Here is a 5,000-nt window from a genome sequence, read left to right as displayed (position 1 = left end):
CCAACCGCTGGGCCCCGCAGCGTGGAAGGGCCCCTGCGAGTCGCCCCCCGGCCTGCACGCCCGCCGTGCAGTCGACCGGGTCGAAGCCGGAATCGCGGCCGGGTTCCTGGAACTCTCGCCCGGCCTGCCCGCCCGGCCCGCCCCCCGGGCCGGGGCTCCAGTCGACTTGGAGCCAAACTCGGTTTTGACCCCCTCCTGCAGCACGGTCCGGCCCCGGAGGTTCCTCCGTCCGACCTCCTGGAACCCAAGATGGGCATCCAGGGTCCCGAAATCCGTGTCCCCGAAAATCTCCGCGAACCTTTCCTGGCAATATTGTAGATGCGGCACCCGGCCCAGCCACCGGGGGCAACCGCCGAAAGTGTCCGCCCTCCTGGAGCGAAGGCCCGGGCAAGGCCCGTTTCAAAAACCTCATACGGACTTCCGGAGCCCGAGCCCCGGCGCCAGGTCGACCCAGGGCCGACCTCCCGGGCCCCAGAGAGGCTCGTCTCCGCCGCGGAAGCCGCCCGCCGCCCGCGCCGAAGGCCCCCGGGCCCGCCCGGCCTCCGGGCAGGGCACCGGGGAGAAGTAGGAATCGTGGCCGGGCTCCTGGAACTCCTGCCCGGCCTGCCACGCGGAAGCATGCCGGGTTCTCCCGCCGCGCCGTGCAGGTTCTTCCGCCCCTCGCCGGGGTAGCCGGGCTCCAACCGCTGGGCCCCGCAGCGTGGAAGGGGCCCTGCGAGTCGCCGCCGGCCTGCACGCCCGCCGTGCAGTCGACCGGGTCGAAGCCGGAATCGCGGCCGGGTTCCTGGAACTCTCGCCCGGCCTGCCCGCCCGGCCCGCCCCCCGGGCCGGGGCGCCAGTCGACATGGAGCCAAACTCGGTTTTGACCCCCTCCTGCAGCACGGTCCGGCCCCGGAGGTTCCTCCGTCCGACCTCCTGGAACCCAAGATGGGCATCCAGGGTCCCGAAATCCGTGTCCCCGAAAATCTCCGCGAACCTTTCCTGGCAATATTGTAGATGCGGCACCCGGCCCAGCCACCGGGGGCAACCGCCGAAAGTGTCCGCCCTCCTGGAGCGAAGGCCCGGGCAAGGCCCGTTTCAAAAACCTCATACGGACTTCCGGAGCCCGAGCCCCGGCGCCAGGTCGACCCAGGGCCGACCTCCCGGGCCCCAGAGAGGCTCGTCTCCGCCGCGGAAGCCGCCCGCCGCCCGCGCCGAAGGCCCCCGGGCCCGCCCGGCCTCCGGGCAGGGCACCGGGGAGAAGTAGGAATCGTGGCCGGGCTCCTGGAACTCCTGCCCGGCCTGCCACGCGGAAGCATGCCGGGTTCTCCCGCCGCGCCGTGCAGGTTCTTCCGCCCCTCGCCGGGGTAGCCGGGCTCCAACCGCTGGGCCCCGCAGCCTGGAAGGGCCCCTGCGAGTCGCCCCCCGGCCTGCACGCCCGCCGTGCAGTCGACCGGGTCGAAGCCGGAATCGCGGCCGGGTTCCTGGAACTCTCGCCCGGCCTGCCCGCCCGGCCCGCCCCCCGGGCCGGGGCTCCAGTCGACTTGGAGCCAAACTCGGTTTTGACCCCCTCCTGCAGCACGGTCCGGCCCCGGAGGTTCCTCCGTCCGACCTCCTGGAACCCAAGATGGGCATCTAGGGTCCCGAAATCCGTGTCCCCGAAAATCTCCGCGAACCTTTCCTGGCAATATTGTAGATGCGGCACCCGGCCCAGCCACCGGGGGCAACCGCCGAAAGTGTCCGCCCTCCTGGAGCGAAGGCCCGGGCAAGGCCCGTTTCAAAAACCTCATACGGACTTCCGGAGCCCGAGCCCCGGCGCCAGGTCGACCCAGGGCCGACCTCCCGGGCCCCAGAGAGGCTCGTCTCCGCCGCGGAAGCCGCCCGCCGCCCGCGGCGAAGGCCCCCGGGCCCGCCCGGCCTCCGGGCAGGGCACCGGGGAGAAGTAGGAATCGTGGCCGGGCTCCTGGAACTCCTGCCCGGCCTGCCCCGCGGAAGCATGCCGGGTTCTCCCGCCGCGCCGTGCAGGTTCTTCCGCCCCTCGCCGGGGTAGCCGGGCTCCAACCGCTGGGCCCCGCAGCGTGGAAGGGGCCCTGCGAGTCGCCGCCGGCCTGCACGCCCGCCGTGCAGTCGACCGGGTCGAAGCCGGAATCGCGGCCGGGTTCCTGGAACTCTCGCCCGGCCTGCCCGCCCGGCCCGCCCCCCGGGCCGGGGCGCCAGTCGACATGGAGCCAAACTCGGTTTTGACCCCCTCCTGCAGCACGGTCCGGCCCCGGAGGTTCCTCCGTCCGACCTCCTGGAACCCAAGATGGGCATCCAGGGTCCCGAAATCCGTGTCCCCGAAAATCTCCGCGAACCTTTCCTGGCAATATTGTAGATGCGGCACCCGGCCCAGCCACCGGGGGCAACCGCCGAAAGTGTCCGCCCTCCTGGAGCGAAGGCCCGGGCAAGGCCCGTTTCAAAAACCTCATACGGACTTCCGGAGCCCGAGCCCCGGCGCCAGGTCGACCCAGGGCCGACCTCCCGGGCCCCAGAGAGGCTCGTCTCCGCCGCGGAAGCCGCCCGCCGCCCGCAGCCGAAGGCCCCCGGGCCCGCCCGGCCTCCGGGCAGGGCACCGGGGAGAAGTAGGAATCGTGGCCGGGCTCCTGGAACTCCTGCCCGGCCTGCCCCGCGGAAGCATGCCGGGTTCTCCCGCCGCGCCGTGCAGGTTCTTCCGCCCCTCGCCGGGGTAGCCGGGCTCCAACCGCTGGGCCCCGCAGCCTGGAAGGGCCCCTGCGAGTCGCCCCCCGGCCTGCACGCCCGCCGTGCAGTCGACCGGGTCGAAGCCGGAATCGCGGCCGGGTTCCTGGAACTCTCGCCCGGCCTGCCCGCCCGGCCCGCCCCCCGGGCCGGAGCGCCAGTCGACATGGAGCCAAACTCGGGGTTGACCCTCGCCTGCAGCACGGTCCGGCCCCGGAGGTTCCTCCGTCCGAGCTCCTGGAACCCAAGATGGGCATCTAGGGTCCCGAAACCCGTGTCCTCGAAAATCTCCGCGAACCTTTCCTGGCAATATTGCAGATGCGGCACCCGGCCCAGCCACCGGGACGAACCGCCGAAAGTGTCCGGCCTCCTGGAGCGAAGGCCCGGGCAAGGCCCGTTTGAAAAACCTCATACGGACTTCCAGGGCCGGAGCCCCGGCGCCAGGTCGACCGCGGGCCTCCCTCCCGGGGCCCAGCACGGCTCGTCTCCCCCGCGGGAGCAGCCCGCCGCCCTCGCCGAAGGCCCCCGGACCTGCCCGGCCTCCGGGCAGGGCACCGGGGAGAAGCCGGAATCGCGGCCGGGCTCCTGGAACTCTCGCCCGGCCAAGCCGCTCGGCCCGCCCCTGGGCCGGAGCTCCAGTCGACATGGAGCCAAACTCGCGGTTGAACCTCTCCTGCAGCACGGTCCGGCCCCGGAGGTTCCTCCGTCCGAGCTCCTGGAACCCAAGATGGGCATCTAGGGTCCCGAAACCCGTGTCCCCGAAAATCTCCGCGGACCTTTCCTGGCAATATTGTAGATGCGGCACCCGGCCCAGCCGCCGGGAGCAACCGCCGAAAGTGTCCGGCCTCCTGGAGCGAAGGCCCGGGCACGGCCCGTTTGAAAATCCTCATACGGACTTCCAGGGCCGGAGCTCGGGAGCCAGGTCGACCCCGGGCCTCCCTCCCGGGCGTTAGGGCGGCTCGTCTCCCCCGCGGGAGCAGCCCGCTGCCCGCGCCGAAGGCCCCCGGACCCGCCCGGCCTCCGGGCAGGGCACCGGGGAGAAGCCGGAATCGCGGCCGGGCTCCTGGAACTCTCGCCCGGCCAAGCCGCTCGGCCCGCCCCTGGGCCGGAGCTCCAGTCGACATGGAGCCAAACTCGCGGTTGAACCCCTCCTGCAGCACGGTCCGGCCCCGGAGGTTCCTCCGTCCGAGCTCCTGGAACCCAAGATGGGCATCTAGGGTCCCGGAAACCGTGTCCCCGAAAATCTCCGCGGACCTTTCTCGGCAATATTGTAGATGCGGCACCCGGCCCAGCCACCGGGACGAACCGCCGAAAGTGTCCGCCCTCCTGGAGCGAAGGCCCGGGCACGGCCCGTTTGAAAAACCTCATACGGACTTCCGGAGCCCGAGCCCCGGCGCCAGGTCGACCCAGGGCCAACCTCCCGGGCCCCAGAGAGGCTCGTCTCCCCCGCGGGAGCAGCCCGCCGCCCGCGCCGAAGGCCCCCGGACCTGCCCGGCCTCCGGGCAGGGCACCGGGGAGAAGCCGGAATCGCGGCCGGGTTCCTGGAACTCTCGCCCGGCCCGCCCCTGGGCCGGAGCTCCAGTCGACATGGAGCCAAACCCGGGGTTGACCCCCTCCTGCAGCACGGTCCGGTCCCGGAGGTACCCCTGCCCGACCTCCTGGAACCCAAGATGGGCAACTAGGGTCCCGAAAAGCGTGTCCCCGAAAATCTCCGCGGACCTTTCCTGGCAATATTGTAGATGCGGCACCCGGCCCAGCCACCGGGGGCAACCGCCGAAAGTGTCCGCCCTCCTGGAGCGAAGGCCCGGGCACGGCCCGTTTGAAAAACCTCATCGGGACTTCCAGGGCCGGAGCCCCGGCGCCAGGTCGACCCCGGGCCTCCCTCCCGGGGCCCAGCACGGCTCGTCTCCCCCGCGGGAGCATCCCGCCGCCCGCGCCGAAGGCCCCCGGACCTGCCCGGCCTCCGGGCAGGGCACCGGGGAGAAGTCGGAATCGCGGCCGGGCTCCTGGAACTCCCGCCCGGCCTGCCCCGCGGAGTCCTGCCCGGGCTCCCGCCGCCTTGGCCCGGGACGACCACCCCTCGGCGGGGTGCCTCGGCTCCGACCCCGGAGGCCCGGGTCCCTGCCGGGGCCCTTGGACCCGCCCCCCGGGCTGCCCTTCCACGGAGCCCTTGACCGGGACGAGATCGGAATTGTGGCCGAGCTCCTGGAACTCTCGCCCGGCCTGACCGCCTTCTCCGGCCCTTTTCCGGTTTTCCCCGTTGACCTGGCTCCAAACTCGGGTTT

Source organism: Alligator mississippiensis, unplaced genomic scaffold, assembly GCF_030867095.1.
Source record: "Alligator mississippiensis isolate rAllMis1 unplaced genomic scaffold, rAllMis1 scaffold_37, whole genome shotgun sequence".
Taxonomy (NCBI): Eukaryota; Metazoa; Chordata; order Crocodylia; family Alligatoridae; genus Alligator; species Alligator mississippiensis.
The sequence above is the reverse complement of the archived record's forward strand: the minus strand, read 5'-3'. Positions refer to the sequence as shown.